The sequence below is a fragment of the Dromiciops gliroides genome, chromosome 2, assembly GCF_019393635.1.
Source record: "Dromiciops gliroides isolate mDroGli1 chromosome 2, mDroGli1.pri, whole genome shotgun sequence".
Taxonomy (NCBI): Eukaryota; Metazoa; Chordata; class Mammalia; order Microbiotheria; family Microbiotheriidae; genus Dromiciops; species Dromiciops gliroides.
The window spans coordinates 70,919,443-70,938,598 of NC_057862.1; the positions used below are offsets into that span (position 1 = coordinate 70,919,443).

The following is a 19,156-nucleotide window of genomic DNA, read 5'->3' on the forward strand; positions in this document are numbered from 1 at the left end:
GTATTTTCTTGGCAAAGATACTGGAGTGATTTGCCATTTCCTTTCCTTCAACTCAATTTACATATGATGAAACTGAGGCAAATAGTGTTAAGTGACTTGCTCAAGGTCACATAGCTAATAGGTATCTGAGGTCAAATTTAAACTCAGGTCTTCCTAACTTCAGGCCCAGGATTCTATCCACTTCAGCCCCAGTGAATGGATCACTGACAAATAGATTATGCTTTACAAAATACCTTATATAAATCATCTCATTTGTGGTACAAATATTTTTATTCTTATTTTACAGTTGAGATACTAGAGCTTCAGTGATTTGCCCAAAGTCATCCAGCTAGAAGAGCTAGGAATAAAACCAAATGCCCTGAATCCTAATTTGGTGTTCTTTCTACTGTACTCCACAAACATGAGTAATGGGGGAAGGAGATGACTGCTAGGTGGGCCTGGTCAGCAAGAAGTCTCCAATCCATGGTTTACAAATAGGCACTGCTGGAGAGTAGGTTAACAGAACACAGTACAGAGGTTCATTTTCAGCTTTATAGTTTTGCCCCAAGCTCAGCTTCTTTGACACTGAGAAGCAACATGGTATTTTGAGAGGAAAGCATAGTTTTCCTTCTTCCACTTAACAGTTTCCTCTTCTACAGACCTTTACTACCTAGCTGACTCAGAGATTGTGAAGAAAAGGTGTGTTTGGGGTTTTTTCCCTTAAAAACAAAATCAACTTGGATTCTAGAAGAATCTATGGCTTTGTCATCACATAGGAGTCCCTCCTCTCAGATCTCACCTTGGGCATGCTAGCCTTGTCAGGGACCTCAGACTACATAGAGATTAACCCCCACATTTTTTTTTTGGTGAGGCAATTGGGGTTAAGTGATTTGCCCAGGGTCACACAGCTAGTAAATGTTAAGTGTCTGAGGTCGGATTTGAACTCAGGTCCTCCTGACTCCAGGGCCGGTGCTCTATCCAGTGCGCCACCTAGCTGCCCCAATCAGCCCCCCACATTTTACAAATGAGGAAGCTGAGGCTGGAGAGGTTCAGTGACTTTCCCCAAATTCACTCTGGTAGTGTTAGGAGAGAAATCCTAGGAATTTGCCTTAGGCACCTTGAGGTTGAGTGACGTGTCCAGGGTCAGAAGCGGAATTTGAACCCGTCTTTCTGACAGTAAATTATTCATTACATTCCCCCCTCATTAAAAAAAAAATAATAAGCGGCACATACCTGCGAGTTGTCTATCAGCTACTCACCAGGGTAATTTACAAAACCGCAGTTCCCGCCCCCTTCGGGCCAGCTCTAGCCACGCCCCTCATTCATACTTCCATTTTGCCCCGCCTTCTATTCAGACCCGCCTTTCCTCTCTCGGCCTTTCGGCTCGGGCCACCCGGGTCAGCCCTCCCCGCTCCTACCTCTCTCGTCTGATAGCCCCGCCCCCCCCGTAGCCGGACCGTCCCGCCCCTTCGTGGGAGGGGGGAGCGGGCAGGGGGCGGGGCCTTGCGGGATGACGTGGCGGCGTGCGCGGTGACGGCTGGCGCTCTTGTTCCTCAGCCGAGCGGCGGAGGCAGGAGGACGCGGCCCGGAGCCCGGACGAGCTCGGTGGACCGGCCAGCCAGCGGCTCGGGCTCAGGCTCAGACGCCTGTCCCGTCCTCTCCCGCTCCCCGGCCGCCTCCGCTGTGCCTCCGGGGGCCTTCCTCCCTTCCGCGCGCGCTTCGCTTCCCCGGGTGAGTGCGGCGCCGGGGCGCAGAGCCGGGCCCGGAGCCCGGGGGCGGCTCCTCCGGCCGTAACCCCTGTGTTTATGTTATTGTGCCGCCGCTGCCGCCGCCGCGGTGACCCCCTCCGGAGGGGGAGGGGGAGGAGGAGGGAGCAGCCAGGGGGAGGGGCAGCCGGCCCTGCTCGAGGGGAGGGGGCCGGCCCGGGGACCGGGGGGAGGATGCCGGGGGATCTGGAGAACAATAGCGGGGTGAAGGGGGCCAGGAGGGGGAGGGGGCGGAGAGGGGAGGAAGACCCGGAGGGAGAAGGGAAGGGGCTGGGGGCGCGGGGATGGGGTAGGTGAGGAGCTGCGGCCGCTCTTCCCCCCCCCCCCCCAGTATTCCCCCTCCTCCGCCACCCCGGGGATCGCGGGAGCCCGAGAGCTAGGTGGATGTCTACCTACCTTCCTACCTATGACTTCCCCTCCTCCTCCCGCGGCGGGCGGCCCCTACTGTGTTTTCCCTACTTCCATATTGTATTTTTAAACGGCAAGGGGTGGGGGAGAAGTTCTCCAAGACTTTGGGGGATGGGGGGAGATCTGTAGTCCTTGAAGGCCGGGACAGGGAGGGGAGGCATGCAGCGAGCACTTCACAGATACCCTATATGTAAAAGGGAATGGGATCATTTTTCCGTCCTCGACTATGTGCGGTGACTGAGTTGATGCTCTAAGGTTTGTGAGTGTGATTTTGTTTGCTTTTTGTGTTCTGTGGAGCTTTGTTTATGCCAGCAATGTAATGTACAGATGCATCAGTTATATACAGATATATCAGTTCAAGGGAAAAAAAAGGTACTGGTGAGGATTCCTCTGCCGGTGAATAGCAAATGTAAATATCAGTTGGATAGTTTTAGCTTGTGGTGTTCTTAGGAGATTTTAAAATCTTAAGGCAAAGATTGTCTTTTTTCCTTTCTTTATTTCCCAAACGCGTATGCTTAGTCCCTGGCACATAGTAGGCGATTAATACATTTTTCTATACTGACTTGACTGTCTGAGCCACTATTTGTGCTACAGCGGTGTTAGCAGGAGTTTGGGTAAATTAGGGAAAGCACATTTTCTTTTGTTTGTTTGTTTGTTTTTTTCTAGTGTTCCGTCAAATATTTTCAGTGAATTCAGTGACACTCATCACCATCATTAAACTGTGCCCAATCAGCAACATTTATTTTACAGTTAGAGATAGAGACTGGACTAGCGATTTCATTCCTATTGCTTCCATTACTTCCAGGCAAGGAAATTCCCTCTGATAATGCAGGTTGGTACCTTCTCAGATGCCTAGGGTGCTGTGAGGTTGTGACTTGCCCAGGGTTACAAGAGTAGTATTTGTCAAAGGAGGGACTCGAACCTATGTCTTGATGGTTCCCAGGCCAGCTCTCGACTATGCCCCATTAGCTAAGGTTCAAAACAACAACAAAAGAATCCTTTGGAGTAAGTGCAATTAAATTATTTAATTCTGAACGAACTCTAGTATTTTTTGTTCATGTGGCACCTTTGCAGGTTCAGTAGCCGTTCTACACTGTGTAAGAGCAAGAAGTAGAAGGTAAAATGAAGTAGTTTAATGTGGTATGTAAATGATGCCTTGGCTATAAGTCATAGTCCTGATTTATCCTTAAATAAAACTATACAATAACTTACTATTTGAGATCCTCATTTGTAAAATGAAGAGATTGGACTAGATTCTCCCTAAGACTCCTTTTGTCATTAATATTCTATGATTCCGTGCAAAGTGCTTTTAGTATTTTGTTGGTTGGGTTTTTGTTTGCTTTTTTTGTTTTTGTTTTTTTAAGTTTGAAGGATTGAGTGTTCCAGTATATTAGAAACTAAAGAATTAAATATGGACTAAAATTGCAATTAAAAAAAATTTTACACTTTATTTTGTACATACATTTTGGTAAGCCACATAAGGTTGTCATCAGTTTGAAATGACTAAGTGGCCATAACCCTCCTGTGTACTACTTATCACTAGAGTAGGCGGATCTTGAATAACTCTGCTGAAGTGTTATTGCTTCAGTAAACTGATCTTCTTTAAAAGAGCCTCACCATTCTGAAATCAAAAATGGTCAGACACAGTAAATAGTTGTCTGAATGCTTGTATTATAAAAGGTAAAAGTTTTCACTATTATTAAGTCAAAAGTCCTTATTGGCACCAACATATTTCAAATTTGCTTTGTTATTTAAAAAAAAATAGGGAAACCATATGTTCCTTAAACTGCAAGTAGTGAAATTTTATATTTTTATCCCTCTGCATCACAGTCATTTCCTATTTTACAACCCTCTTCTTCCTCCTCCTTAAGCCCTTTTTTGTAACAAAAAAAAATAGTTAAACAAAAGTGATGGATAAAGTCTGTATTCAAAATTTGGTACCCATAGTTCCCCACTCTGCAATCTACCTTCCTTCTGAGAAGAAAGCTGTATGTTTTATTTTCTTCTCAGAACCAAGAATTTTCATTATACTGATTGAGTTCAGGTTTTAGTGTGTTTTTTCCTAGACATTATTGTCATTGTAAAATTGTGCATTTGGTTCTGTTTTTCCCACACCTGTATAACATCATACAAATCTTCCTGTGTTTCTCTGAAATAATATTGTCACATTAATATACTACAGTATATTTAGAAATTCCTCTGTTGAAGGACACCTACTTTAAAACACACACACACATACACACACACAATTCTTTACTAGCACAGTGAGGAGTGCTATGACTTGTTATATATAAGACCTTTCTTTCTCTCATTGACCTCTTTAGAATATATGCCTGATTGTAGTTTCCTGGGTCAGAGGCTATGAACAGCTTAGTGGCTTTTCTTACGTAATTCAAAATCACTTTACAGCATGTTTGAGTCAATTCAGAGCTCCAACAGCAGAGTGTTCATTCAACAAAATCTATTAAGTCTTTCCTATGTGCCAAGCCCTGTGAATACAAAGACAAAACCAGAAAAATTCCTACTCTAAAGGAACTTAAATTCTATTGGGGGAAACAACATGGACTAAAAAATTGAATACAAAACAAAAAGTAATTTCTGGAGTGAAGGACAGGATTATGAGAGCTCCCTGTTCAGAATATGCCACTTGAGTTGACTTTTGAACACAAGTAGGGTTTCTCTGAGCTAAAAAAGGAGCTCATTCTAGGCACAAGGATCATCCTGTGCAAGGCACAGAGATGTTGGGTGTCATATTGAGTGTGAGAAACAGCAAGTGTGGAGGAGAATTGTGTTGAGTAGGGCTGGGTAGGTGCACCGGAGCCTGGTTGTGAAGGGCTTTGAAAGCCAAATGGAAAAATTAGTATTTCATCCTGGAAGCCTGAGGAGAGCTTTTGGAGCTTACTTAGCAGGAGAATGACACAGATGTGTGCCTTAGGAATATCACTTTGGCAACTATATGGAGAGACTCGATTCAGAGCAACTAGGCTATTGCAGTAGTCCAGGCAAGAGGTGATGCTGGACTAGGGTAGTGGCTGTGTGAGTGTATGGAGGAGACAGATATGAAGGATATTGTGGAGGTAGAATCAATGAAACTTGGCAGCTAATTGGGGTTGAAGGAAAGAGAAGAATGGGGCATGACCCAGTGTGAGAAGCTGGGTTGACTAGAAGGATGGTGGGACCCTTAACAGAAATATGGACGTTAGTAAGAGGATGGACATGTGGAAATATCTATTAGCTGATAATGTGGGACTGTAGTTCAGGAAAACTGGGAAGGTAGGTATAGATAAACAGGTATGTATATATGTATATACTCACATCTCCATAAGACTTCCAGACAGGTACACCTACATGTTGGGGGGGGGGGTCCTGTCTGGGAGTCTTCCGGATAGAAGTGATAGTTGGGCCCATGGAAGTTGATGAGACCACCAAGAGAGAATCAAGAGAAGAGAAGAGTGCCTCTTAGGAGGATGGGACATGGATGACGATCTAGCAAAAGACATGGAGAAAGAGCAACTGAACAGGTAGTAAGAAAAGAGAGAATAGAAATGTGAAAACCCAGGGAGCCAATAGTCCTAAACACTGCAAAAAAAAAAAAGAAAGAAAGAAAGAAACCAAGAAAGGCTTCTAAGAGATCATTGGTAGCCTTGGAAGGAACATTTTCAGGTGAGTGGGGTCAGAAAGCAGATTGAAAAGTGAGAGTAGAAGTAAGGAAATAGTTTTTTCTAAGTGTTTGCCTGTGAAAGGCAAAATGTGGGATAGGAGACCTCTGATAGCTTGAGGGAATGGTACAATCAAGTGAAGGCTCTTTTAAGTATGGAGTAGATCTGGGGGTGTTTGTAAGCGGTAGGTAAGGAGGCAGTGGATGAAGTATTTAAAAATTCAGGAGAGGAGATGATCAAAGGGACAGGCTGTGGGAAGAGAAGGTAGGGGATTATTAGTGTACCTATCTTTCCAGAGACCCTCTGACATTTTAATTGAATGGATAGAAAGTGAAATTCAATATTATACTTGTTATTTCTTGTAATTTGTATCTTCAGAGTGATTTTCCCCTATTATCTTGACTACCTAATATTTAGGATCTTGTACTAGGTGAGGCATTGTGATATAGTGGAAAGATTCTTTGCAAAAGAATCAGGAGACTCAAATTGTAGTCCCATTTCTTTCCTTAGCTCATTTTATGATGTTGAGGTAATCACTTTCTGAACCTCTGCATCATCAGTGAGATTTGGTCTCCTGAACCCTTCCCCCCCCTCCCCCTGGAATATTATGCAGCCTTTTGCTCAGCTTTGAAAAAAGAAATAGATTTAGATGGCAGCAGGGGTTAACAGAACAACCTTAAAGTGTTTTAGTGTATCTTAGAACATAGATGCTGCTATGAACTTTTAACAAAATTTCAATCAACGCCATTTGATGTAGAAGGTTCTCTCTCCCTCTCCCCCTTCTTCTTGCCCTCTCCCCCACCCCATTCTTTTTTTCCCATGTAGTTTTGTCTCCCAGAAGGCTTTGCTTATTTGTACAAAAATCTTCTCTGCCACACATGCCATATGGACCCAAACTTACTCTTTTGCCATCTGTACCTTCCGTTTCATTTCGTGTCTCATCCATAAATATGCTGTGTATTTCTGAATCTTACCCTTGATCATTATCCTCTGTTCTGTGAAGCATTTGAAATAAATCATTGTATTAGAATTAGCAGAATATGAAGTGCTTTCTTGTTTTGAGCTACTTCTCTAGACAGTGTTTTCACCTAGTTTATTTATACATACGCACATATGTACACATGCATACATGCATGCATATGTGTACACATATGTATATAGGTGTGTGTGTTCCTTAAATAATTTTTCATGTGTGCTGTCTTGTGGTTATCTTTATAGATTAAAAAGTGGTAATGGATAAAAATTAGGAAATGATACATTACAAAGGATGGAATACATACACACACTGAAACATGGAGCTCTCACTGCCTTACTGAATTTTTACATCTGACCTTTTGGGGAGGGAGATAGGGTCTCCCTGTTAAGCCTAGGTTGAAAGTACAAGAGCCACTCAGCCCCGATCTCCATAATGATGAGTAGACAAGCTTCAAACTACTTTATTTTTCTACCCTGGGCTGGTTTTTCCCCCTTCTTCGGCAGCCTGGTGACTTTCCACTTCCAGGGGCTTAGTGCAGACACCCAGTTGTCTTTAGACATGCTGCAGCTCAGAACTGCCAAATTCAAGTTATCCACCATCCTCAGCAGGAGAAACTACAGGCAGGCACCACTACACCTGGCCTTGACAGTGAATCTGAGTTATGCTTCTAATGAGTTTTAATGATAAAGCTCATTTGGCATTAATAATCATAGGGATCTTTGTACCTGAAACTTTTTTTTTTGTTTGTTTTTGTATTTAGTTTAGAATTTGGGTCAGCAGATATTTATTACTATCTTTTCTATGTAAAGCATCAAACATGTTTATGTAGTGCTATGAAATTTATTGAGTATTTTCCTCACAATGAATCAGTCAAGGAGGGTAGTACAGATAGTTTTTGTTCTTCTTTTACAGAAGAGAAAATTGATTCAGAGAGATGGTGATTTGTCTGTGTTCACATAGGTAGTTAATCTCCTAGCCAGGACTGGAAACTCTTAACAAACTGAAGTAGGTCTGCTTCCAAGTCAAATACATTTTTCATTATAATGATAAGAATTGGACCTGTGATTTCATTGTTAGAGGGAATTCCCTAATGAGGAAAACCTCTCCAGAAGTTCATGGTAAGGCTCACAACAAATTACAGCGTACCTGGGAAATATTTAACAAATAATACAGTAGAACATAGAAAAAATTAATAAGCGGTTTTCCAAGTAATATGCAGCCCACAGGGGCCCTTATATAAGTTTTAAGGTTAAAGGACTTGTGCAGCATCACAAGGTCAGGATTCTCAGAGGCAGGACTGGAACCCAGATTTTCCTGATTTGGAGGATAACTATCCACTATATGATATACAATGCTATCTTTCTTCCAGTTCACCATATAATTAGATATTTTATTGAAAAAATAGGCTGGGGAGAATTTGAAAACATCTGGCAGAATAGAAAGCTTATTTTTAGACATTGCTTTTTGATATCTCCTTTGGCCTCTTTACATCAGGGGAAAATGCCTATAGGAAAGAAAGTTAGTATAAGAATGAATTACACTAAAAGTAATTAGATTGGAGTCTTCAGTATTTGTTCTGTCTAATTCTGCTTCGGGCATGACCTCCTGAGGATTCTAAATAGTTTAAAAAAAAAAAAAAACTTTGAATTATTTTATCATTAAATGAACCCGAAATCAACCAGTCACAGAATATTCAAATTGTAATTAAGAGTTTGCATTTTGACTGTCAAGCATGACTTTAATTAATCTGTTTTGTTAGTGAACTGAAGTTTCTATATTTGAATCATATAGGTAGTTGAGACACTTAAATTATATGTAGTCTCTTCTATTGTGAAGCTATTGATATGGGTAACTTTCATAAAGAAGATAGTTTAAGAAGGGAGGAAAACCATGAGAAGAGTAGACTGTTAGATAATAGAATTTTCATTTCAGTGAGCTATATTGTTTATTGTCTAAGTAATTTAGCTCTTATAAAAAGGCAGATTCCTAAAAAAAAAAGGACATAAAAATTAACTTAATGGCCTCTGACGCTGAGGACTTAAGACATTTCAGAAGTGAGCTGTGATTTTTAAATTTAAGCATTCTAGCAACTGAGAATAGGTATTAAAGATTGTTCTGTTATTGAACAAAAGGATAATACAAAGGAAAAAGCCCTGGTATTGGGAGTCAGGAAAAGAGAGGCTTGGTTTCCACAGTTCTGTCAGATAGTTATATGACCTTGGGTAAAGTACCTGGGGTTCTTGTTCCTTTATCTATAAAAAGAGAGGGATTTGGATTAGATAATTTTAAAGGTATCTTTAAACCTTAGTTTTAATTGTTGTCTTGTTTCTTCAGATCACAGGACTAAGAACAGAATCCTTTAACATTTCAACTGGATTTGCCTCATAAAGTTTAAAAAAAGTTTGATTTCTCAGAAGAAACAGAAGCATGTCCCATTTCTTCCCTCAATTCACCATTTTCCCCCACCCCTCCACCAATTCTGCCCTTATCATGAAATCATCTGCTTGTTTTTTGAGAAATTTGACATGGTTTTATATAATGGTGTGCTTCATAAAACCCAAACTTTAAAAATGCATTTTATTTAAAATGAAACATTTCATACAAGTTTCCTTGAAAGTGGTAGCTCTTTGAATTGTCATTTCAGTACAATTTAAAAAAATAAAAACAACGCTCCTGAATGTATTTTATTAATAAATTTTCTTTTTTATTAATAGATTATTTTTGTATTAAGGCATAATTATAACCATTACACATATGGTAGATTTCTTTGGAATCTATAAATTACAGAAGATAATATCAGGTAACAATTCAGTAAACATTTGTCAAGAGCAACTTCATAGATGAGGTTCTCTTCCAGGTTCTGGGGATACAAAACCAAGGCATGTACACAGATGAGTACAAGGAAAACTGAGAAGAGGATTAAGAAGAGTGACACAGGAGATTGAGCAATACATATATTATTCCCCCCATTTTACAAATGAAGGAACTGAGGCTGAGAAGTTAAGTGACTTGCCTAGAATCACACATCCATTAAGTGTGAGGCAAAATTCTAACTGAAGGCTTGATGGATCCAAACCCAGCATGACATCCACTGCCACTGCAGTATCCAGGAGGAGATGTCTGGAAGACAGCTGACTGCTGAGGTCCAGGGTTTAGGCTGCTTATGAAAATTTGGGAGATTTCTAGGTAAAGGTATGAGTTGAAATTATGGAAACAGATAAGATCACTATGCGACAGAGTATAGAGAGAAAAGAAAAGGCCCTGGACAGAACCTTTAGTAACATCTATATTAAGGGTGTAAGGTATGTATAGGGATACAGTAATTGAGACTGAGAAGAGAGTAGTGAGAAAGGAGAACTAGTTGAGAGCTGGTATCTTAGAAGCTACAGGATTAAGAGAGTGTGTGCAAGAGAAGGATTTAGACCACAGCATCAGAAAGTACCCAAAGCTCAGAAACAATGGGACCTAAAGCAAGGCCTCAGATTTAGCAGATAAAAGGTCATTGGTAACCTTGGAGAAAGGAATCCATATTACAAGGGTTTGAGAAGTAAGTAGATAGGGGACAGGTAGTACAATAGATAGACCTGAATTCAAATCCAGCCTCAGACACTTACTAGCTGTGTGACCCTGGGCAAGTCATTTGATCCCAATTGCCTCCAAGAAAAAGAAGGAAGGAAGTGGAGTGAAGAGATGCATCTTCATGAGATCAAATCTGGCCTCAAACACTTAGTAACTGTATGACCTGGACAAGACACTGTCTAAGTTTCCATATCTGTAAAAAGATAAGAGGTGGAAATGGCCAATCACTCCACTATCTTTGCAAGAAAACCTCAAATAGGATCATAAAAAGTCAGACAGGACTGAAAAATGACTCAACAACAACATTGTGTGTAGAGCACATCTCTGGGAATAAAAGGAAATACAAAATTTAGATATGATTCCTGCCCTCAAGGGCTGTACAGTCTAGTTGGCAAATGAGACCCTATTATGCAATATTATGTAAGTGCATCAGAGAGAGAGAGAACCACAGGGTTGGAGAGGTTTCATAGCTTGAGGGAGTGTTAAGGAGGGATCAACCAAAGGGAGGATATCAATGTAAAGCACAGCCTGAGCAAAGGGACTATATGGCCTACTATATGCCAGACACTCTGCTTTGATGCTGGGAATACAAATATAAAGAATGAAACAATCTCTACATTGGAAGGGGCTTACATTGTAATGGGGAGGACAAAAAGTACATGTAAAAACATATGCAACACAAATACAAAGTTAATACATAGAAATTTATACAAAGTATATGCTGGAGGGGAGGATACTAGCAATTGGGGAGGTGATAAGGAAGGGCTGATAAGAAGATGATCTAAACTGCATCTTAAAGGAGGAAATCTTTTTTGGACAAGTTGAGTTTAAACTGGCCAATAGGATGTCTGGGATTGAATGAAGCACAGGGGAGAAATTTAGGCATGAATGAAGGCAATGAGCATAGGAACCAATAGTACATAAGGACAGGGTCATCTTCAGAACTGATCAAAGCCAAAACACATGCTGACATTTTTCTGACCAAACTTGGTATTTTTTATAAAGCTAAAGAATTTAATGCCTTTGAGGCAGGATAGTGTGATAGAACTGGGAAAAGAGCCCTTTGAGGTGAACTATAAAATGAACTTACTCATTTTTATATGTATCAGCTTCCTAATTCCAAAGATATGACAGAGTGATCAAGCTATTTATACTTAGCATATCCCTAACACAAATTATGGTCTTAATATCAATGCACCTCTTATTATATGCAGCTAATATTCTAATGATAGTATTTATGCAGCTGTATAGTAATATTATATGCAGACTTAAGAAGCTATGTGGTGGAGTCTGTAGAGTGCCGAACTTGGAATCAGGAAGATCTGAGTTAGAATCCTGCCACAGACACTTACAAGCTATGTGACCCCGGGCACATCAATAATCTCTCTCAGTTTGTTTCCTTATTTATAAAATGAGCAATAATAGCAGCATCTACAGAATTTCAATAGCATAGAGTTTCAATGATCAAGTGAGTTAATGCATGTAAAGTGATTTGTAACCATTAAGTGCTATGTAAATCATCATTATCTTGTTATCAATCATCATTGTCACATGAAAAAAAAAAGCATTCATACAAATGCTGGGTAATATATTATTCCTCTTTTCTGAGTGATCCTTTCAGACTAGTCATAGATTTTTAGAAGTAAATTGTCAACTAACAACTGTTTTTTACCACCCTCCTATGTTCCAGGTACCTTACTAGGCTCTAAGAATATAAAGACAAAAACTTTCTAGTCTCTGCTTTAAAGGAGCCTGTATTCCCTCTGGGAAACAATATATACACATAGAAAATTATACAAAATACAATGTAATTTTTTGATGGAGACCCTAACAATTGGGAGGATCAAGATCATGTAGCAAGGGAACCTTTGAAGGATACTAAGTATCTGAAAAGACCAAAGTGAGAAGGGAGTGAATTCCAGGTTTGGAAGAAACCTTTGCTAAGAAGATGGTGCATGGGATATGGATATTGTATGTGAAGAAAAGTATGAAGACTATTGAAGGAACAGGTTATGGGAGTTAGGAAAATGAGAAAGTGGGAGGCCAGTGTTTTTGAGGGAACATAATTAATCAGTAGACATTTATTAAACACTATGTGCCAGTCACTATGCTAAGCACTGGGGCTACACAGAGAGGCAAAAGACAATCTCTGCTTTTAAGAAGCTTACAATCTAATGGAAGTAGGGGAGATACCATGTACAAACAATTATATACAATGTAAGCTATATGCAGGATAAATGGGAAATAATGAAAAGTGAGAAAGCACTAGAATTTTTTTTTTAGTGAGGCAATTGGGGTTAAGTGACTTGCCCAGTGTCACACAGCTAGTAAGTGTTAAGTGTCTGAGGCCAGATTTGAACTCAGGTACTCCTGACTCCAGGGCTGGTGCTCTATCCACTGCACTACCTAGGTTCCTCCTGAAAGCACTAGAATTAAGAGGGGTTAGGGAAGGCTGTTGTATAAGGTGGGGTTTTTTTTTGGGGGGGGGTTTGGGTTTTTTTAGTGAGGCAATTGGGGTTAAGTGACTTGCCCAGGGTCACACAGCTAGTAAGTGTTAAGTGTCTGAGGCCGGATTTGAATTCAGGTACTCCTGACTCCAGGGCCGGTGCTCTATCCACTGCGCCACCTAGCCACCCCCGATAAGGTGGGGTTTTAGCTGGAACTTTAAAGGAAATCAGGATTTGGAACAGAGGAAGGAGAACATTCCAAGCATGGGGGCTAGCCAGAGAAAATGCCCAGAGCCAAGAGATGGAGTGGCTTGTTTTGGGAACAACCAGGAGGCTTATAACACTTGATTGAGGAGTTTGGGAGTAAGGTGTAAAAGGACTGGAAAAGCTAGGAGGAGGCTAGGTTATGAAGGGTTTTAAATGTCAAATGGAATTTTGAATTTGCTTCTGGGGGCAAGAGGAAGGCACTGGGGTTTATTGATTAGGTGGATGACATGATTGGACCTGGGTTTTAGGAAGATCGAGTTAGTGGCTGAATAAAGAATAGATTGTAGTGGGGAGAGACTCTAGGCAGGCAGACCCATCTACAGGTTATTATGTTAATTGAGGTGATGAGGGCCTGCACTAAGGTCGAGCAGTGGCAGAGGAGATATTCAAGGCATATCCAAGAGATGCTGCAAAGATGAAATCAGCAGGCCTTAGATATGGCGAGGGAGGGGGGCAGGGTTGGAGATAATAAGGAATCCAGGATGACTCCTAGATTGTGAATCTGAGGAGAGTGATGCCCTTTTCAGGAAAAGGGAAGGGGGCAGGGGATGGGGGGAGGGTTAGGGGAAAGGATAATGAATTTCTTTTGCACATAGAGTTTAAGATGTCTACCAGACATGCAGTTTGAGATGTCTGAAAGGCATTTGGAGATGTGAGAATGAAAATCAGCAGAGATTGGGGCAGGAAAGTTAGATTGGGGAATCATCAACATCGAGATGGATATTAAATCCAGGGGAGCTGATGACATCACCAAATGAAGTAGGATAAAGGGCAGAGAGAAGAAAACTTCAAACTGAACTCTACAGCATACTTAGTTAGCATAATCTAGAGGAGAAGCCAGCAAAGGAGACAGAGTAGGAGGAAATGCAGGAGAGAGTAGGGTCCTGAAAACTTAGAATATCAAGGTGGAGAAAGTGATTGACAGTGTCAAAGGATGCAGAGAGTTCAAGGAGAATGAGGATTGATTTAGGATTTAGGGACTAAGAGATCATTGGTGACTTTGGAGAGAGCAGTTTTGATAGAACGATGTGGTTGGAAACAGGATCGTAAGGGGTTAAAAAGAGAGTGAGGGGAGAGAAAGTGGAGACACCTATTTAAGATGGCCTTTTTGAGGTGTTTACCTATAAAGACCAGAAGAGATATGACAATAGCAGGCATGCAAGGATCAAGTGAGGGTCTTCTTAGGCTAGGGGTGAGATGAGCATGTTTGTAGGCAGTAGGACATGAACCAGTAGAGGGGGAGGGATTGACAATAAGTGAAAGAGTAGGGATAGCAGAGGGGCCAATCTGTTTGAAGAGACAGGATGCAATGAGGTCACATGAACAAATAGAGGAGTTAGCCTTGATACAGAGTAAGGTTACTTAATGAGGGCAGCTAAGTGGTTCAGTGGGTAGAGCTTCAGGCCTGGAATCAAGAAGACTCATCTTTTTTAGTTCAAATCTGTCCTCAGAAACTTATGAGCTGTGTGACACATGGCAAGTCACTTAGCCCTGTTTGCCTCAGTTTCCTCATCTGTAAAAGAGCTGGAGAAGGAAATAGCGAATAAGTCCATTATCTCTGCCAAAAAGAACACAAATGAATGGTTGGATGTGACTGCAAACAACTGAACAAAGGTCACTTTATTATATGAAACAGGAGTGAAGGAGAAAAAAGTGACAGAAAGCAACTGAATGTAGGAGAAAAAAGAATGAGGAGAAGAGGAAGTTCATGGCCAGTAGTCTTGATTTTTTTTCTGTAAAATATGAGGCAACGTTCTCAGTTGAGAGAATGGGGGAGGGTAAGACATGGAAGGTTTGATAAGGGACATAAAAGGTTTGGTAAGAGCCACTGTGGAGAGTGGGATAGTGAGTTGATAAGGAAAGTAAAATAGGATTATCTAGGAGCAGTTGAGGTTATATAATGTAAATCTGTAGTAGACCCAGTCATAATGGTGCAGGATTTTCTCTACTTTTGTTCAGCAGCATTTATGCAGGCATGAAGGTGAGGAATGGTGGATCCAAGGCTGAGGCTTGGCTGAACATAATCTGTGATATGATAAGGGGATGTAGGGATTCAAGAAAGCAGGGCAGTGTAGAGTTGCATTGGCTTACTAAGGAATCAAGATAGGGAGAGAAGGCAAGAGTGGTTAGTACAGGGGAGATGGCCTGGGAGAGAATTGAGAGCTCAAGGAATTGGAGGTCACAGGTAGGATTATGTAGGGAGAGGTTAAAAACAAACAATAGATGATGGTTGGATACCGGAATTTCAGAATTCTTGAACATAGATAGAGGTGTTTTGTAAGGTATGACAGTCCTTGTGTGTAGCTGAGGTGGGGGAGGAGGAGGAGTAGCTCATGGGAGGTGAATAGATTGAGGAATTGAGTGGTTAGGGTATTTGATGGAGAAGAAATACTGTATGTATGATGAAGGCAGGAATTGGACAGGAGAGAAAACTTGTAAGCCAGGCATCGAACTCTGAGGAAGGAAGAGTGGGGACCTGGGGTCTGTAAACAACAGCTACCAGGATTGGGTGGTAGATAGCACGAACCTCAAATGAAGAGAGGTTACAGGATGAAGAAGGAAGAAGAATCTGGAAGTAGCAATGGGGAACAAGGAGTATTCAGATTCCCCTGCCTCAACCAATGAGCTGAGAAGAGTGAATGAAAGGGCTGCCAGTACTGGAAAGGTGGTCAGGGAGCTTACGTCATCAGGGGAAAGCTAGGTTTCAGGAAGAGCTACCAGATGGAAGGAGCATGCAAGTAATAGATGTTAGATGAAGGGATGTTTGTTGTCTTGGAACAGGCATTTCAGAGGGCACAGTGGAAGGGCTGGGTGGAGTTCGGAGGAAAGTTTGGGGTGGTCTGGTTGACGGGGGTATGAATGAGGAATCAGGTGATGGGGGGTCTGGAGTCAAGTGTGTATAGGAGTTCAGAGTCATCAGGAGGTGAAGGGTTTAACCAAGTGTGAGAATATTCTCTGAGGATGGGCACAGCAGGAGATGGGAGGCCTAAAGTCAAGGGGAAGGATGCCTTTCTTTGCGCTGGAGGTTCTTAATATCCCAGTTGGGAAATTGGACTGACAGCAGGAGGTGGGAGGTGTCTTGTGCTGGCCCAGATGAAAGATGCCCAGCCTGGCCCCAAGCATTACCTTTTCTCAGGTAACATGCTGCACCGAGCAAGGAAGGAAGGCTCAGGGTGCTAGCATGCCCACTGAAGTCTTCACACCTGAAGCAGCATCAGGAAGGGGAAGGACTGACTCCCCAGTCTGACCCCAAGCAGCCTTTCTGCAGAGTTGTGATACAGAGAAAGACTGAGCCACTTACTGAAAGAAAGGAGAGAATGAGCCATAATCTGGAATTGCTACCGATGGAGTGTGTGTGTGTGTGTGTGTGTGTGTGTGTGTGTAGATGTATACCTTTTTTTCTGCAGCATTTGTGTAACATGCAAGACATAATGTCTTGCCTGTAGTAGATGCTTAGGCTTGAGTTGAATTTCTCAGCACTTTTGTTTGCAGAAGTTTCATTTGGGAGAAGGGGAGCGAAAGTCTTCTGGCCACTACTTTGTTACCCAATAATTAGGGTAATACAACTGTGAGGGGAAAGGACAGGGGTAAGCCCCATAAGTCAGTTATTTCTTAAGCCCTAACCCTTGTTAGTATCAGTAGCATGAAGGGAGGAAAAGGAAGATAGACCATTGTTGATTTCTCCCTGTCTTTGAGTGATTGGGGGAAAGAGATGGTAATATCCTAGTCAGGCTTCTTCTATGAGATTTCTTCCCCTGCTCTTCCATCATCTTTATTGTTATTTTCCTTATACTCTCTGCTTTCCCCAATCCTCTTCTCCCTCCCCCAAAAGGAAGAAAAACCCTTGTCTCATCAGCATCTGCCTGGGAAAAGCTATGAGGGAATAAGAGGAAGGTAAGTCCTGTCCCTCCCCTCTGCTATGTCCTCAGCCAGCTGAGATCCTTGCTGTAGGCCTGAAAGCTGTAATGACTTGGACATGGGGACTCCCTACTTCTGCTGCCAGGGCTGTAACAAAAAAAAAAAACAAAACTGTGCTTTTGGTGTTTCAAGTTTCAGCTGAATACATTTTCCCATAGAAACCATTGCTTTAATTTAATGGTTGGGTTCTATGGTAATAATTCACTTACACTTGTGAATTTTTTAAAAAAGGCTTTGTTACATTATGCTGAGTGTTATATGATTATATAACATATCATTTATATAACAATATCGTTTCTCTGTATTTGGAATACAAAAAGAGTTAACTCTGAGAACTCTTCCTTTTCACACAACTACAAGTAATGATGATGATAGCATTTATATAGCATTTTAAAGTTTGCAAGTTGCTTTACAAATATTTCATTTTATTATAACAACCCTGAGAGACAGGGGATATTATTATTTCCATTTTACAATTGAAGAAACTGAGGCAAGCAAAGATTATAAGACTTCCCCAGAGTAATATGACTAGTTTAGAATTGAGTCTGAATTTGAATTCAGATCTTCCTGATTTGAAGGTCTAGTGCTGTAACTCACCACTGCATTACCTAGCTGTTTCTGTATAAATACAAATAACAGATACATGATTAGAAATATAATTGAAAAATTACTTTGTCATAGGGCAGGGAAATGGGGGTGGGGAAGACTGTGTACTGTACATCAAATGAAGTATCTGTTTAAAAAAATTGAGGCACAGTGCCTAGACCAGCTCTCTATCCACTGAGCCACCACCAGCCTCTGGGTATCAGAAATTGCTACTTACTGAACAAGTATTACTTCTTAAAATACATATAACTTTCTTACCCAAATTGTATCAAGATTTTATATAGAGGGGAAAATAGATATATGGAACTGGTAGTTGGCATCTTTTTTTGTTTTTTGTTTTTTTGGTGGGGCAGTGAGGGTTAAGTGACTTGCCCAGGATCACGCAGCTAGTAAGTGTCTAGTGTCTGAGGCCGAATTTGAACTCAGGTCCTACTGAATTCAGGGCCAGTGCTTTATCCGCCGCACCACCTAGCTGCCCCCCCCAATAGTTGGTATCTTAGGCACTTTTTTATTTTGGAAGAAGGGTGGTTAAAAGTACAATTTGTGATCTTTCCATTTTCTTTGGAAACTCTCCCTTCCTTGATACTTTCAACACCAATTCCTAAGTGCTTCTAAACCTCTAACAAATATCTTACTTTTTCATTTTGAAAATAAGTGAATATTTTATTGACTGAGAATAAGTGAACATAGGCATTTTAAATATATAGACTAACACAATCAGAGATGCAGATTAATCAAAGTCAAGAAGCTGTTTATTCAAAATACAAATAAAAAAAAATGAGCCTAAGAAATTATGAGAACCTTGTTGGTTATAAGCAGTTGATGAAATCTAGAAGATTCCTAAATTTTGCCTGAAAGCCTTCTGCACAAAACACCAAAGCAAAAAGTCATTATCCAGAAATGCAAGGACAGTCTGAGGCAAGCATTAGAATTTTAATCTTACGGTGTAGTGACTTCTTTTTTGTTTTTTTTTGTTTTTTTTTGTTTTTTTTTTTTTGCAGGGCAATGGGGGTTAAGTGACTTGCCCAGGGTCACACAGCTAGTAAGTGTCAAGTGTTTGAGGCCGGATTTGAACTCAGGTACTCCTGAATCCAGGGCCGGTGCTTTATCCACTGCGCCACCTAGCTGCCCCCTGTAGTGACTTCTTAATTAAGCTATTATGGCATATAGGATGAGGGCTGGGTTCCAGATCTAGTAGCTCTGGCTGATACACTGGGAGAAGCTTAAATCCTCACACTCCAAAGAGTGCCAGAAATGAAAACACCATAGCATGTGCTTGTTCAGGTGAGAAGTTAAAAACCACTAAAATCTGATGATGTTTAAAGTATAGCGGTTCCTTGGTTTATCTAGAGATTGTAGTAGGGCCGTTATTACATCATTGATAAATGGTCAGTTTAAGATAAAATTAAAGGAAATTATGTGACTTCTTGACATCCATATGCCATTAAGAAAAGGCTTAGCCATCAAATGGCAAATTGTTTTGCTCTAATTTATGTATTACCCAGAAACCTGCTCTCATCTAAGTGCTATCAAGTTGCATTTAACAATCAA

At 41.1% G+C, this 19,156-nt stretch overlaps 1 protein-coding gene across 3 annotated transcripts in view; it reads left to right on the top strand.

Annotated features, from left to right (window-relative positions):
- Positions 1 to 1,508: 1,508 nt before the first annotated feature.
- The window catches only part of MAPK8 (mitogen-activated protein kinase 8), a 121,004-nt gene continuing 103,356 nt past the window's right edge, over positions 1,509 to 19,156 (top strand). For all 3 annotated transcript variants that reach the window (XM_043983093.1, XM_043983092.1, XM_043983094.1), the window contains exon 1: positions 1,509 to 1,710. The gene's annotated coding sequence lies outside the window, so the exon portion shown is untranslated. The remainder of the gene's footprint in view (positions 1,711 to 19,156) is intronic.